General features: G+C 49.9%; 1 protein-coding gene across 1 annotated transcript in view; it reads left to right on the top strand.

Moving 5' to 3' along the window:
• Positions 1-18892, top strand: part of NPR2 (natriuretic peptide receptor 2) — a 253098-nt gene that overhangs the window by 82149 nt on the left and 152057 nt on the right. The gene's annotated exons all lie outside the window — the stretch shown is intronic.

Raw genomic sequence — 18892 nt, 5'->3', positions numbered from 1 at the left:
TACCTGGCTACCTATACTGGGGGCACCTATACCTGGCTACCTATACTGGGGGCACCTATACCTGGCTACCTATCCTGGGGGCAACCTATACCTGGCTACCTATACTGGGGGCTCCTATACCTGGCTAACCTATCCTGGGGGCACCTATGCCTGGCTACCTATCCTGGGGGCACCTATGCCTGGCTACCTATCCTGGGGGCACCTATGCCTGGCTACCTATCCTGGGGGCACCTATACCTGGCTACCTATACTGGGGGCACCTATACCTGGCTACCTATACTGGGGACACCTATACCTGGCTACCTATCCTGGGGGCACCTATACCTGGCTACCTATCCTGGGGGCACCTATACCTGGCTACCTATACTGGAAGCACCTATACCTGGCTACCTATACTGGGGGCACCTATACCTGGCTACCTATACTGGAAGCACCTATACCTGGCATACTGGGGCACCTATACCTGGCTACCTATCCTGGGGGCACCTATACCTAGCTACCTATCCTGGGGGCACCTATACCTGGCTACCTATACTGGGGCACCTATACCTGGCTACCTATCCTGAGGGCACCTATACCTAGCTACCTATCCTCGGGGCACCTATACCTGGCTACCTATCCTGGGGGCACCTATACCTGGCTACCTATCCTGGGGGCACCTATACTTGGCTACTTATACTGGGGACACCTATACTTGGCCACGTATACTGGGGGCACCTATACCGTGGATACCTAGAGCTGGCTACCTATACTCGGGGGAATCTATACCTTGCTGCCTAGAATAGGGGCTCCTATACCTGGCTACCTATCCTGGGGGCAACCTATACCTGGCTACCTATACTGGGAGCACCTATACCTGGCTACCTATACTGGGGGCACCTATACCTGACTACCTATACTGGGGGCACCTATACCTGGCTACTTATACTGGGGGCACCTATACCTGGCTACCTATACTGAGGGCACCTATACCTGGCTACCTATACTGGGGGCACCTATACCTGGCTACCTATACTGGGGGCACCTATACCTGGCTACCTATCCTGGGGGCAACCTATACCTGGCTACCTATACTGGGGGCTCCTATACCTGGCTAACCTATCCTGGGGGCACCTATGCCTGGCTACCTATCCTGGGGGCACCTATGCCTGGCTACCTATCCTGGGGGCACCTATACCTGGCTACCTATACTGGGGGCACCTATACCTGGCTACCTATACTGGGGGCACCTATACCTGGCTACCTATCCTGGGGGCACCTATACCTGGCTACCTATCCTGGGGGCACCTATACCTGGCTACCTATACTGGAAGCACCTATACCTGGCTACCTATACTGGGGGCACCTATACCTGGCAACCTATACTGGAAGCACCTATACCTGGCATACTGGGGCACCTATACCTGGCTACCTATCCTGGGGGCACCTATACCTAGCTACCTATCCTGGGGGCACCTATACCTGGCTACCTATACTGGGGCACCTATACCTGGCTACCTATCCTGGGGGCACCTATACCTAGCTACCTATCCTCGGGGCACCTATACCTGGCTACCTATCCTGGGGGCACCTATACCTGGCTACCTATCCTGGGGGCACCTATACTTGGCTACTTATACTGGGGACACCTATACTTGGCCACGTATACTGGGGGCACCTATACCGTGGATACCTAGAGCTGGCTACCTATACTCGGGGGGAATCTATACCTTGCTGCCTAGAATAGGGGCTCCTATACCTGGCTACCTATCCTGGGGGCAACCTATACCTGGCTACCTATACTGGGAGCACCTATACCTGGCTACCTATACTGGGGGCACCTATACCTGACTACCTATACTGGGGGCACCTATACCTGGCTACTTATACTGGGGGCACCTATACCTGGCTACCTATACTGGGGGCACCTATACCTGGCTACCTATACTGGGGGCACCTATACCTGGCTACCTATACTGGGGGCACCTATACCTGGCTACCTATCCTGGGGGCACCTATACCTGGCTACCTATACTGGAAGCACCTATACCTGGCTACCTATACTGGGGGCACCTATACCTGGCTACCTATCCTGGAGGCACCTATACCTGGCTACCTATACTGGAAGCACCTATACCTGGCATACTGGGGCACCTATACCTGGCTACCTATCCTGGGGGCACCTATACCTGGCTACCTATCCTGGGGGCACCTATACCTGGCTACCTATCCTTGGGGCACCTATACCTGGCTACCTATCCTCGGGGCACCTATACCTGGCTACCTATCCTGGAGGCACCTATACCTGGCTACCTATACTGGAAGCACCTATACCTGGCATACTGGGGCACCTATACCTGGCTACCTATCCTGGGGGCACCTATACCTGGCTACCTATCCTGGGGGCACCTATACCTGGCTACCTATCCTGGGGGCACCTATACCTGGCTACCTATACTGGGGCACCTATACCTGGCTACCTATCCTGGGGGCACCAATACCTGGCTACCTATCCTGGTGGCACCTATACCTGGCTACCTATACTGGGGGCACCTATACCTGGCTACCTATCCTGGGGGCACCTATACCTGGCTACTTATACTGGGGACACCTATACTTGGCCACGTATACTGGGGGCACCTATACAGTGGATTCCTATAGCTGGCTACCTATACTCGGGGGAATCTATACCTTGCTGCCTATAATAGGGGCTCCTATTCCTGGCTAACCTATCCTGCGGGCACCTATACCTGGCTACCTATACTGGGGGCACCTATACCTGACTACCTATACTGGGGGCACCTATACCTGGCTACTTATACTGGGGGCACCTATACCTGGCTACTTATACTGGGGGCACCTATACCTGGCTACCTATACTGGGGCACCTATACCTTGCTACCTATACCTGGCTACCTATAGTGGGGCATCTATGCCTGACTACTTATACTGGAGGCACCTGTACCTGGATACCTATACTGGGGAACCTATACCTAGCTACCTATACTGGGGGCACCTATACCTGGCTACCTATAGTGGGAGCACCTATACCTGACTACCTATACTGGGGGCACCTATACCTGGCTACTTATACTGGGGGCACCTATAGCTGGCTACCTATACTGGGTACACCTATACCTGGCTACCTATACTGGCGGCAACGATACCTGGCTACTTATACTGGGGGCGCCTATACCTGGCTACCTATACTGGGTACACCTATACCTGGCTACCTATACTGTAGGCACCGATACCTGGCTACCTATACTGGGGGCGCCTATACCTGGCTACCTATACTGGGAGCACCTATACCTGGCTACCTATACTGGGTACACCTATACCTGGCTGCCTATACTGGAGGCACCGATACCTGGCTACCTATACTGGGGGCACCTATACCTGGCTACCTATACTGGGGGCACCTATACCTGGCTACGTATACTGGGGGCACCTATACCTGGCTACCTATAAGGGGGGCAAGTATACCTTGTTAACCTATACCTGGCTTTCTATACAAGGGGCATCTATTCCCGGCAACCTCCCTAACTATACTGAGGGTGTCTTTTTTTTCAGTTGCACCGCGGCTATAACTTGAGTTGCAAATTGGTGGTGCTGTGTGATCACTCCAGCTCATTAAGGGTGGAGAAGAGTTGCAACCTCACAAGTTTGCCTCAGGCAGCAAAGCGTCGACAACTGGCCCTGGTCCTCAGAGCTCACACTCTAATCCTACATTATTATTATTATGCATTTATATAGCACTAGTTAGTGTGCATTGGAATCATTCTGAGGAAGGATTGTATCCGAAACGCCGTGCGTCAATGGTGACCCGGCACACATTCATCTTTTGCCTATGATGTTTTAAAGAGCTTCAATAAATACTTACATTTTAGACGGTGCGGACCCTTTCACCTGATATGTACAATCCCTGTGACTCCAGGGGTGGTCTCAGCACGTCGAATCCATTGGTGCGGATGTGATTGAATCATTTATATAGCACTGACATCTTCTGCAGCACATTACAGAGTCCATAGTCATGTCACTGACTGTCCTCAGAGGAGCTCACACTCTAATCCTACCATAGTCATAGTGTAATGTCTTACCATATTATTATTATGTATTTATATAGCACTGACATCTTCTGCAGCACATTACAGAGTCCATAGTCATGTCACTGACTGTCCTCAGAGGAGCTCACACTCTAATCCTACCATAGTCATAGTGTAATGTCCTACCATATTATTATTATGTATTTATATAGCACTGACATCTTCTGCAGCACTGTACATAGTACATAGTCATGTCACTGACTGTCCTCAGAGGAGCTCATACTCTAATCCTACCATAGTCATAGTGTAATGTCCTACCATATTATTATTATGTATTTATATAGCACTGACATCTCCTGCAGCACATTACAGAGTACATAGTCATGTCACTGACTGTCCTCAGAGGAGCTCACACTTTAATCCTACCATAGTCATAGTGTAATGTCCTACCATATTATTATTATTATGTATTTATATAGCACTGCCATCTTCTGCAGCACATTACAGAGTACATAGTCATGTCACTGACTGTCCTCAGAGGAGCTCACACTCTAATCCTACCATAGTCATAGTCTAATGTCCTACCATATTATTATTATGTATTTATATAGCACTGACATCTTCTGCAGCACATTACAGAGTACATAGTCATGTCACTGACTGTCCTCAGAGGAGCTCACAATCTAATACTACCATAGTCATAGTCTAATGTCCTACCATATTATTATTATGTATTTATATAGCACTGACATTTCCTGCAGCACTGTACAGAGTACATAGTCATGTCACTGACTGTCCTCAGAGGAGCTCACAATCCAATCCTACCATAGTTATAGTCTATTGTCCTACCATATTATTATTATGTATTTATATAGCACTGACATCTTCTGCAGCACATTACAGAGTACATAGTCATGTCACTGACAGTCCTCAGAGGAGCTCACAATCTAATCCTACCATAGTCATAGTCTAATGTCCTACCATATTATTATGTATTTATACAGCACTGACATCTTCTGCAGCACTGTACACAGTACATAGTCATGTCACTGACTGTCCTCAGAGGAGCTCACACTCTAATCCTACCATAGTCATAGTCTAATGCCCTACCATATTAATATTATTATGCATTTATATAGCACTGACATCTCCTGAAGCACATTACAGAGTACATAGTCATGTCACTGACTGTCCTCAGAGGAGCTCACAATCTAATACTACCATAGTCATAGTCTAATGTCCTACCATATTATTATTATGTATTTATATAGCACTGACATCTTCTGCAGCACATTACAGAGTACATAGTCATGTCACTGACTGTCCTCAGAGGAGCTCACAATCTAATACTACCATAGTCATAGTCTAATGTCCTACCATATTATTATTATGTATTTATATAGCACTGACATTTCCTGCAGCACTGTACAGAGTACATAGTCATGTCACTGACTGTCCGCAGAGGAGCTCACAATCTAATACTACCATAGTCATAGTCTAATGTCCTACCATATTATTATTATGTATTTATATAGCACTGACATTTCCTGCAGCACTGTACAGAGTACATAGTCATGTCACTGAATGTCCTCAGAGGAGCTCACAATCCAATCCTACCATAGTCATAGTGTAATGTCCTACCATATTATTATTATGTATTTATATAGCACTGACATCTTCTGCTGCACATTACAAAGTACATAGTCATGTCACTGACTGTCCTCAGAGGAGCTCACACTCTAATCCTACCATAGTCATAGTCTAATGTCCTACCATATTATTATTATTATGTATTTATATAGCACTGACATCTTTTGCAGCACATTACAGAGTACATAGTCATGTCACTGGCTGTCCTCAGAGGAGCTCACACTCTAATCCTACCATAGTCATAGTCTAATGTCCTACCATATTATGTATTTATATAGCACTGACATCTCCTGCAGCACATTACAGAGTACATAGTCATGTCACTGACTGTCCCCAGAGGAGCTCACACTCTCATCCTACCATAGCCATAGTCTAATGTCCTACCATATTATTATTGTGTATTATATAGCACTGACATCTTCTTCAGCACATTACAGAGTACATAGTCATGTCACTGACTGTCCTCAGAGGAGCTCACAATCTACTCCTACCATAGTCATAGTCTAATGTCCTACCATATTATTATGTATTTATATAGCACTGACATCTTCTGCAGCACATTACAGAGTACATAGTCATGTCACTGACTGTCCTCAGAGGGGCTTACATTTTTATCTGTTGGTTGATCAGATGATGTCTCAGGGATTTGACCTATGTGTGTGATTCCGGCATTGTATAATAAGATACAGTAAGCGTGCCATGCCGTTCCGAGCAGCACAGTGTGATGAGGAGCTGTGTATATATAACATATACAGCATGTCATCCAGGAAGGCTCAGCTGCTGGCAGTGCAGAGGTTAATGTTCCTGGCTTTCTGTCCATTCCAGAGATAAGACCCCCCTTTCCTCTCCCCTCCTGACACACTCCCTCCAGCTGCTGCTTCTCAGATGACAGCTCCTTCCAGTGACAGACCACAGCCTGCCCTGTATATATAAACACACATGCCACTGACTGAGTACTGTCTGCTGTACTGCACACGGATCTGCCTGTACACGGATCTGCCTGTACACGGATCTGCCTGTACACGGATCTCCCTGTACACGGATCTGCCTGTAAACCGATCTGCCTGTAAACCGATCTGCCTGTACACCTATCTGCCTGTACACCAATCTGCCTGTACACAAATCTGCCTGTACACCAATCTGCCTGTATACTGCTGGGACTGTACACTGATCCTCTTGTGCACCGATCTGCCTGTATACTGCTGGCACTGTATACCGATCGGCCTGTATACTGCTGTGAATGTATACCGATCTGCCTGTATACTGCTTTGACTGTGTACTGTCTGCTGTGACTGTACACCAATCTGCCTGTACACCAATCTACCTGTATACTGCTATGACTGTATACTGATCTGCCTGTATACTGCTGTGACTGTGGCTGTACACTGACCTGCCTGTGTACTGACCTGCCTGTGTATTGCTGTGACTGTACACTGACCTGCCTGTGTACTGACCTGCCTGTACACTGACCTGACTGTGTACTGACCTGCCTGTGTACTGACCTGCCTGTACACTGCTGGGACTGTACACTGATCTGCTTGTGCACTGATCTGCCTGTATACTGCTGGGACTGTATACCGATCTGCCTGTACACCGATCTGCCTATACTCCGCTGTGACTGTATACTGATCTGACTGTATACTGATCTGCCTGTATACTGCTCTGTCTGTATACTGCATTGACTGTGTACTGTCTGCTGTGACTGTACACCGATCTCCCTGACTGTATACTGCTGTAACTCTATACTGCTGTGACTGTACACCAATCTGCCTGTACACCAATCTACCTATATACTGCTATGACTGTATACTGATCTGCCTGTATACTGCTGTGACTGTACACTGACCTGCCTGTGTACTGACCTGCCTGTGTATTACCTGCCTGTATACTGCTGTGACTGTACACTGACCTGCCTGTGTACTGACCTGCCTGTGTATTGACCTGCCTGTGTACTGACCTGCCTGTACACTGCTGGGACTGTACACTGATCTGCCTGTACACCGATCTGCCTGTATACTGCCGTGACTGTATACTGATCTGACTGTATACTGCTCTGTCTGTATACTGCTTTGACTGTGTACTGTCTGCTTTGACTGTACACCGATCTGCCTGACTGTATACTGCTGTAACTCTATACTGCTGTGACTGTACACCAATCTGCCTGTACACCAATCTGCCTGTATACTGCTATGACTGTATACTGATCTGCCTGTATACTGCTGTGACTGTGGCTGTACACTGACCTGCCTGTGTACTGACCTGCCTGTACACTGACCTGCCTGTATAATGCTGTGACTGTACACTGACCTGCCTGTATACTGCTGTGACTGTATACTGCTGTGACTGTACACTGACCTGCCTGTATACTGCTGTGACTGTACACTGACCTGCCTGTATACTGCTGTGACTGTACACTGACCTGCCTGTACACTGACCTGCCTGTACACTGACCTGCCTGTACACTGCTAGGACTGTACACTGATCTGCTTGTGCACTGATTTGCCTGTATACTGCTGGGACTGTATACCGATCTGCCTGTACACCGATCTGCCTGTATACTGCTGTGACCGTATACTGCTCTGTCTGTTTACTGCTCTGTCTGTTTACTGCTCTGTCTGTTTACTGCTCTGTCTGTATACTGCTTTGACTGTGTACTGTCTGCTTTGACTGTACACCGATCTGCCTGACTGTATACTGCTGTAACTCTATACTGCTGTGACTGTACACCAATCTGCCTGTGTACCAATCTGCCTGTATACTGCTATAACTGTATACTGATCTGCCTGTATACTGCTGCGACTGTGGCTGTACACTGACCTGCCTGTGTACTGACCTGCCTGTACACTGACCTGCCTGTATAATGCTGTGACTGTACACTGACCTGCCTGTATACTGCTGTGACTGTACACTGACCTGCCTGTACACTGACCTGCCTGTATACTGCTGTGACTGTACACTGACCTGCTTGTATACTGCTGTGACTGTACACTGACCTGCCTGTATACTGCTGTGACTGTACACTGACCTGCCTGTATACTGCTGTGACTGTACACTGACCTGCCTGTACACTGACCTACCTGTGTACTGCTGTAACTGTACACTGACCTGCCTGTACACTGACCTGCTTGTATACTGCTGTGACTGTACACTGACCTGCCTGTATACTGCTGTGACTGTACACTGACCTGCCTGTATACTGCTGTGACTGTACACTGACCTGCCTGTATACTGCTGTGACTGTACACTAACCTGCCTGTATACTGCTGTGACTGTACACTGACCTGCCTGTATACTGCTGTGACTGTACACTGACCTGCCTGTATACTGCTGTGACTGTATACTGCTGTGACTGTATACTGCTGTGACTGTACACTGACCTGCCTGTATACTGCTGTGACTGTACACTGACCTGACTGTACACTGACCTGCCTGTATACTGCTGTGACTGTACACTGACCTGCCTGTATACTGCTGTGACTGTATACTGCTGTGACTGTACACTGACCTGCATACTGCTGTGACTGTATACTGCTGTGACTGTACACTGACCTGCCTGTATACTGCTGTGACTGTATACTGCTGTGACTGTACACTGACCTGCCTGTATACTGCTGTGACTGTACACTGCTGTGACTGTACACTGACCTGCCTGTATACTGCTGTGACTGTACACTGACCTGCCTGTATACTGCTGTGACTGTACACTGACCTGCCTGTACATTGACCTGCCTGTATACTGCTGTGACTGTACACTGACCTGCCTGTATACTGCTGTGACTGTACACTGACCTGCCTGTATACTGCTGCGACTGTACACTGACCTGCCTGTACACTGACCTGCCTGTATACTGCTGTGACTGTACACTGACCTGCCTGTATACTGCTGTGACTGTATACTGCTGTGACTGTACACTGACCTGCCTGTACACTGACCTGCCTGTATACTGCTGTGACTGTACACTGAGCTGCCTGTGTACTGACCTGCCTGTATACTGCTGTGACTGTACACTGACCTGCCTGTGTACTGACCTGCCTGTATACTGCTGTGACTGTACACTGACCTGCCTGTGTACTGACCTGCCTGTGTACTCACCTGCCTGTGTACTCACCTGCCTGTGTACTGACCTGCCTGTACACTGCTGGGACTGTACACTGATCTGCCTGTACACCGATCTGCCTGTATACTGCCGTGACTGTATACTGATCTGACTGTATACTGCTCTGTCTGTATACTGCTTTGACTGTGTACTGTCTGCTTTGACTGTACACCGATCTGCCTGACTGTATACTGCTGTAACTCTATACTGCTGTGACTGTACACCAATCTGCCTGTACACCAATCTGCCTGTATACTGCTATGACTGTATACTGATCTGCCTGTATACTGCTGTGACTGTGGCTGTACACTGACCTGCCTGTGTACTGACCTGCCTGTACACTGACCTGCCTGTATAATGCTGTGACTGTACACTGACCTGCCTGTATACTGCTGTGACTGTATACTGCTGTGACTGTACACTGACCTGCCTGTATACTGCTGTGACTGTACACTGACCTGCCTGTATACTGCTGTGACTGTACACTGACCTGCCTGTACACTGACCTACCTGTGTACTGCTGTAACTGTACACTGACCTGCCTGTACACTGACCTGCTTGTATACTGCTGTGACTGTACACTGACCTGCCTGTATACTGCTGTGACTGTACACTGACCTGCCTGTATACTGCTGTGACTGTACACTGACAAGCCTGTACACTGACCTGCCTGTATACTGTTGTGACTGTACACTGACCTGCCTGTATACTGCTGTGACTGTACACTAACCTGCCTGTATACTGCTGTGACTGTACACTGACCTGCCTGTATACTGCTGTGACTGTACACTGACCTGCCTGTATACTGCTGTGACTGTATACTGCTGTGACTGTATACTGCTGTGACTGTACACTGACCTGCCTGTATACTGTTGTGACTGTACACTGACCTGACTGTACACTGACCTGCCTGTATACTGCTGTGACTGTACACTGACCTGCCTGTACACTGCTGTGACTGTATACTGCTGTGACTGTACACTGACCTGCATACTGCTGTGACTGTATACTGCTGTGACTGTACACTGACCTGCCTGTATACTGCTGTGACTGTATACTGCTGTGACTGTACACTGACCTGCCTGTATACTGCTGCGACTGTACACTGACCTGCCTGTACACTGACCTGCCTGTATACTGCTGTGACTGTACACTGACCTGCCTGTATACTGCTGTGACTGTATACTGCTGTGACTGTACACTGACCTGCCTGTACACTGACCTGCCTGTATACTGCTGTGACTGCACACTGAGCTGCCTGTGTACTGACCTGCCTGTATATTGCTGTGACTGTTCACTGACCTGCCTGTGTACTGACCTGCCTGTATACTGCTGTGACTGTACACTGACCTGCCTGTGTACTGACCTGCCTGTGTACTGACCTGCCTGTGTACTGACCTGCCTGTTCACTGACCTGCCTGTTCACTGACCTGCCTGTACACTGACCTGCCTGTACACTGACCTGCCTGTGTACTGACCTGCCTGTGTACTGACCTGCCTGTACACTGACCTGCCTGTACACTGACCTGCCTGTGTACTGACCTGCCTGTGTACTGACCTGCCTGTGTACTGACCTGCCTGTGTACTGACCTGCTTGCCTGTGTACTGACCTGCCTGCCTGTATACTGCTGTGACTGTACACTGACCTGCCTGTACACTGCTGTGACTGTACGCTGACCTGCCTGTACACTGCTGTGACTGTACACTGACCTGTCTGTATACTGCTGTGACTGTACACTGACCTGCCTGTATACTGCTGTGACTGTATACTGACCTGCCTGTATACTGCTGTGACTGTACAATGACCTGCCTGTACACTGCTGTGACTGTACACTGACCGGCCTGTATACTGCTGTGACTGTACACTGACCTGCCTGTATACTGCTGTGACTGTACACTGACCTGCCTGTACACTGACCTGCCTGTATACTGCTGTGACTGTACACTGACCTGCCTGTATACTGCTGTGCCTGTACACTGACCTGCCTGTACACTGCTGTGACTGTATACTGCTGTGACTGTACACTGACCTGCCTGTATACTGCTGTGACTGTACACTGACCTGCCTGTATACTGCTGTGACTGTACACTGACCTGCCTGTACACTTACCTGCCTGTATACTGCTGTGACTGTACACTGCTGTAACTCTATACTGATCTGCCTGTGTACTGACCTGCCTGTATACTGCTGTGACTGTACACTGCTGTAACTCTATACTGATCTGCCTGTGTACTGACCTGCCTGTATACTGCTGTGACTGTACACTGCTGTAACTCTATACTGATCTGCCTGTGTACTGACCTGCCTGTATACTGCTGTGACTGTACACTGACCTGCCTGTGTACTGACCTGCCTGTATACTGCTGTGACTGTACACTGACCTGCCTGTGTACTGACCTGCCTGTGTACTGACCTGCCTGTACACTGACCTGCCTGTGTACTGACCTGCCTGTGCACTGACCTGCCTGTACACTGACCTGCCTGTACACTGACCTGCCTGTACACTGACCTGCCTGTACACTGACCTGCCTGTGTACTGACCTGCCTGTACACTGAGCTGCCTGTGTACTGACCTGCCTGTGTACTGACCTGCCTGTGTACTGACCTGCCTGTGTACTGACCTGCCTGTACACTGACCTGCCTTTGTACTGACCTGCCTGTGCACTGACCTGCCTGTACACTGACCTGCCTGTGTACTGACCTGCCTGTGTACTGACCTGCCTGTGTACTGACCTGCCTGTACACTGACCTGCCTGTGTACTGACCTGCCTGTGTACTGACCTGCCTGTGTACTGACCTGCCTGTACACTGACCTGCCTGTGTACTGACCTGCCTGTGTACTGACCTGCCTGTGCACTGACCTGCCTGTACACTGACCTGCCTGTACACTGACCTGCCTGTACACTGAGCTGCCTGTGTACTGACCTGCCTGCCTGTATACTGCTGTGACTGTACACTGACCTGCCTGTACACTGACCTGCCTGTACACTGACCTGCCTGTACACTGACCTGCCTGTACACTGACCTGCCTGTACACTGACCTGCCTGCCTGTACACTGACCTGCCTGTACACTGACCTGCCTGTACACTGACCTGCCTGTACACTGACCTGCCTGTGTACTGACCTGCCTGTGTACTGACCTGCCTGCCTGTACACTGACCTGCCTGTACACTGACCTGCCTGCCTGTACACTGACCTGCCTGTAGGCTGACCTGCCTGTACACTGACCTGCCTGTGTACTGACCTGCCTGTACACTGACCTGCCTGTGTACTGACCTGCCTGCCTGTACACTGACCTGCCTGTACACTGACCTGCCTGTACACTGACCTGCCTGTACACTGACCTGCCTGTGTACTGACCTGCCTGCCTGTACACTGACCTGCATGTACACTGCTGTGCCTGTACACTGACCTGCCTGTGTACTGACCTGCCTGTACACTGACCTGCCTGTACACTGACCTGCCTGTACACTGACCTGCCTGTATACTGCTGTGCCTGTACACTGACCTGCCTGTGTACTGACCTGCCTGCCTGTACACTGACCTGCCTGTACACTGCTGTGCCTGTACACTGACCTGCCTGTGTACTGACCTGCCTGTATACTGACCTGCCTGTATACTGACCTGCCTGTACACTGACCTGCCTGTACACTGACCTGCCTGTGTACTGACCTGCCTGTATACATTGCTTGGATTGGTAGATTGGTGACTGTGGCAGAGGTGTGGCCACTGAGTGTCGGGATTCCCCCTGGCAAGAGTGTTTCTACAGGAAGTGCAGGTGGTTTGGGATCTGTTTCACACAAATCACATAATACACCAGCACACTGACTGTCATCCCGGGAATCCTCTGATATCCGTGTCATGTGATCCCTCTGATATCCGTGTCATGTGATCCCGGGAACCCTCTGATATCCGTGTCATGTGATCCCGGGAAGCCTCTGATATCCGTGTCATGTGATCCCGGGAACCCTCTGATATCCATGTCATGTGATCCCGGGAAGCCTCTGATATCCGTGTCATGTGATCCCTCTGATATCCCTGTCATGTGATCCCGGGAACCCTCTGATATCCGTGTCATGTGATCCCGGGAACCCTCTGATATCCGTGTCATGTGATTCAGGGATGCCTCTGATATCCGTGTCATGTGATCCCTCTGATATCCGTGTCATGTGATCCCGGGAACCCTCTGATATCCGTGTCATGTGATCCCGGGAACCCTCTGATATCCGTGTCATGTGATCCCGGGAACCCTCTGATATCCGTGTCATGTGATCCCGGGAACCCTCTGATATCCGTGTCATGTGATCCCGGGAACCCTCTGATATCCGTGTCATGTGATCCCAGGAACCCTCTGATATCCGTGTCATGTGATCCCGGGAATCCTCTGATATCCGTGTCATGTGCTCCCGGGAAGCCTCTGATATCCGTGTCATGTGATCCCTCTGATATCTGTGTCATGTAATCCCTCTGATAACCGTGTCATGTGATCCCGGGAACCCTCTGATATCCGTGTCATGTGATCCCAGGAATTCTCTGATATCCGTGTCATGTGATACCGGAAATCCTCTGATATCCGTGTCATGTGATCCCTGGAACCCTCTGATATCCGTGTCATGTGATCCCAGGAATCCTCTGATATCCGTGTCATGTGATACCGGAAATCCTCTGATATCCGTGTCATGTGATCCTGGGAAGCCTCTGATATCCGTGTCATGTGATCCCGGGAAGCCTCTGATATCCGTGTCATGTGATCCCGGGAACCCTCTGATATCCGTGTCATGGGATCCCGGGAAGTCTCTGATATCCGTGTCATGTGATCCCGGGATGCCTCTGATATCCGTGTCATGTGATCCCTCTGATATCCGTGTCATGTGATCCCGGGAACCCTCTGATATCCGTGTCCTGTGATCCCGGGAACCCTCTGATATCCTTGTCATGCGAACCCGGGAATCCTCTGATATCCATGTCATGTGATCCCGGGAACCCTCTGATATCCGTGTCATGTGATCCCGGGAACCCTCTGATATCCGTGTCATGTGATCCCTGGAACCCTCTGATATCCGTGTCATGTGATCCCGGGAACCCTCTGATATCCGTGTCATGTGATCCCGGGAACCCTCTGATATCCGTGTCATGTGATCCCGGTAACCCTCTGATATCCGTGCCATGTGATCCCGGGAATCCTCTGATATCCGTGTCATGTGCTCCTGGGAAGCCTCTGATATCCGTGTCATGTGATCCCTCTGATATCTGTGTCATGTAATCCCTCTGATATCCGTGTCATGTGATCCCGGGAAGCCTCTGATATCCGTGTCATGTGATCCCAGGAATCCTCTGATATCCGTGTCATGTGATACCGGAAATCCTCTGATATCCATGTCATGTGATCCCGGGAAGCCTCTGATATCCATGTCATGTGATCCCTCTGATATCCGTGTCATGTGATCCCGGGAACCCTCTGATATTCGTGTCATGTGGTCCCGGGAACCCTCTGATATCCGTGTCATGGGATCCCGGGAAGTCTCTGATATCCGTGTCATGTGATCCCGGGATGCCTCTGATATCCGTGTCATGTGATCCCTCTGATATCCGTGTCCTGTGATCCCGGGAACCCTCTGATATCCGTGTCCTGTGATCCCGGGAACCCTCTGATATCCGTGTCATGTGATCCCAGGAACCCTCGGATATCCGTGTCATGTGATCCTGGGAACCCTCTGATATCCGTATCATGTGATCCCTCTGATATCCGTGTCATGTGATCCCTCTGATATCCGTGTCATGTGATCCTGGGAAGCCTCTGATATCTGTGTCATGTGATCCCTCTGATATCTGTGTCATGTGATCCCTCTGATATCCGTGTCATGTGATCCTGGGAACCCTCTGATATCCGTGTCATGTGATCCCGGGAAGCCTCGGATATCTGTTTCATGTGATCCCGGGAAGCCTTTGATATCCGTGTCATGTGATCCCGGGAATCCTCTAATATCCGTGTCCTGTGATCCCGGGAACCCTCTGATATCTGTGTCATGTGATCCCTCTGATATCCATGTCATGTGATCCCGGGAAGCCTCTGATATCCGTGTCATGTTATCCCGGGAACCCTCTGATATCCGTGTCATTTGATCCCAGGAACCCTCTGATATCCGTGTCATATGATCCCGGGAACCCTCTGATATCCGTGTCATGTGATCCTGGGAACCCTCTGATATCCATGTCATGTGATCCCAGGAACCCTCGGATATCCGTGTCATGTGATCCCGGGAACCCTCTGATATCCGTATCATGTGATCCCTCTGATATCCGTGTCATGTGATCCCTCTGATATCCTTGTCATGTGATCCTGGGAAGCCTCTGATATCTGTGTCATGTGATCCCTATGATATCCGTGTCATGTGATCCCTCTGATATCCGTGCCACGTGATCCTGGGAACCCTCTGATATCCGTGTCATGTGATCCCGGGAAGCCTCGGATATCTGTTTCATGTGATCCCGGGAAGCCTTTGATATCCGTGTCATGTGATCCCGGGAATCCTCTAATATCCGTGTCCTGTGATCCCGGGAACCCTCTGATATCTGTGTCATGTGATCCCTCTGATATCCATGTCATGTGATCCCGGGAAGCCTCTGATATCCGTGTCATGCTATCCCAGGAACCCTCTGATATCCGTGTCATTTGATCCCAGGAACCCTCTGATATCCGTGTCATATGATCCCGGGAACCCTCTGATATCCGTGTCATGTGATCCTGGGAATCCTCTGATATCTGTGTCATGTGATCCCGGGAACCCTCTGATATCTGTGTCATGTGATCCTGGGAAGCCTCTGATATCCGTGTCATGTGATCCCTCTGATATCCGTGTCATGTGATCCCGGGAAGCCTCTGATATCCGTGTCATGTGATCCCGGGAAGCCTCTGATATCCGTGTCATGTGATCCCGGGAACCCTCTTATATCCGTGTCATGGGATCCCGGGAAGTCTCTGATATCCGTGTCATGTGATCCCGGGATGCCCCTGATATCCGTGTCATGTGATCCCTCTGATATCCGTGTCATGTGATCCTGGGAACCCTCTGATATCCGTGTCCTGTGATCCCGGGAACCCTCTGATATCCGTGTCATGTGATCCCAGGAATCCTCTGATATCCATGTCATGTGATCCCAGGAACCCTCGGATATCCGTGTCATGTGATCCCGGGAACCCTCTGATATCTGTATCATGTGATCCCTCTGATATCCGTGTCATGTGATCCCAGGAAGCCTCTGATATCTGTGTCATGTGATCCCTCTGATATGCGTGTCATGTGATCCTGGGAACCCTCTGATATCCGTGTCATGTGATCCCGGGAACCCTCTGATATCTGTATCATGTGATCCCTCTGATATGCGTGTCATGTGATCCTGGGAACCCTCTGATATCCGTGTCATGTGATCCCGGGAACCCTCTGATATCCGTGTCCTGTGATCCCAGGAACCCTCTGACATCTGTGTCATGTGATCCCTCTGATATCCGTGTCATGTGATCCCGGGAAGCCTCGGATATCCGTGTCATATGATCCCGGGAACCCTCTGATATCCATGTCATGTTTAACCTCTGATATCCGTGTCATGTGATATCGGGAACCCTCTGATATCCGTGTCATGTGATCCCGGGAATCCTCCGATATCTGTGTCATGTGATCCCGGGAATCCTCTGATATCCATGTCATGTGATCCCGGGAACCCTCTGATATCCGTGTCATGTGATCCCGGGAACCCTCTGATATCCATGTCATGTTATCCCTCTGATATCCGTGTCATGTGATCCCGGGAATCCTCTGATATCCGTGTCATGTGATCCCGGGAATCCTCTGATATCCGTGTCATGTGATCCCGGGAATCCTCTGATATCCGTGTCATGTGATCCTGGGAATCCTCTGATATCCGTGTCATGTGATCCCGGGAATCCTCTGATATCCGTGTCATGTGATCCCGGGAAGCCTCTGATATCCGTGTCATGTGATCCCGGGAACCCTCTGATATCCGTGTCATGTTATCCCGGGAAACCTCTGATATCCGTGTCATGTGATACCGGGAACCCCCTGATATCCGTGTCATGTGATCCCGGGAATCCTCTTATATCCGTGTCCTGTGATCCCGGGAACCCTCTGATATCCGTGTCATGTGATCCTGGAAACCCTCTGATATCCTTGTCATGTGATCCCGGGAAGCCTCTGATATCCGTGTCATGTGATCCCGGGAATCCTCTGATATCCGTGTCATGTTATCCCGGGAAACCTCTGATATCCGTGTCATGTCATACCGGGAACCCTCTGATATCCGTGTCATGTGATCCCGGGAATCCTCTGATATCCGTGTCATGTGATCCCGGGAAGCCTCTAATATCCGTGTCATGTGATCCCGGGAAGCCTCTGATATCCATGTCATGTGATCCCGGGAATCCTCTTATATCCGTGTCCTGTGATCCCGGGAACCCTCTGATATCCGTGTCATGTGATCCTGGAAACCCTCTGATATCCTTGTCATGTGATCCCGGGAAGCCTCTGATATCCGTGTCATGTGATCCCGGGAACCCTCTGATATCCGTGTCATTTGATCCCGGGAACCCTCTGATATCCGTGTCATGTGATCCCGGGAACCCTCTGATATCCGTGTCATGTGATCCCGGGAACCCTCTGATATCCGTGTCATGTGATCCCGGGAACCCTCTGATATCCGTGTCATGTGATCCCGGGAATCCTCTGATATCCGTGTCATGCGATCCCGGGAACCCTCTGATATCCGTGTCATGTGATCCCGGGAACCCTCTGATATCCATGTCATGTGATCCCTCTGACAATTGTGTCATGTGATCCCTCTGATATCCATGTCATGTGATCCCGGGAACCTTCTGATATCCGTGTCATGTGATCCCAGGAACCCTCTGATATCCGTGTAATGTGATCCCGGGAATCCTCTGATATCCGTGTCATGTTATCCCTCTGATATCCGTGTCATGTGATCCCTCTGATATCCGTGTCATGTGTTCCCAGGAACCCCTTGATATCCGTGTCATGTGATCCCTCTTATATCCATGTCAGGTGAACCCGGGAACCCTCTGATATCCGAGCCAGCTTACATA

The sequence above is a fragment of the Hyperolius riggenbachi genome, chromosome 1 (genome assembly GCF_040937935.1).
Source record: "Hyperolius riggenbachi isolate aHypRig1 chromosome 1, aHypRig1.pri, whole genome shotgun sequence".
NCBI lineage: Eukaryota > Metazoa > Chordata > Amphibia > Anura > Hyperoliidae > Hyperolius > Hyperolius riggenbachi.
The sequence above is the reverse complement of the archived record's forward strand: the minus strand, read 5'-3'. Positions and strand labels throughout refer to the sequence as shown.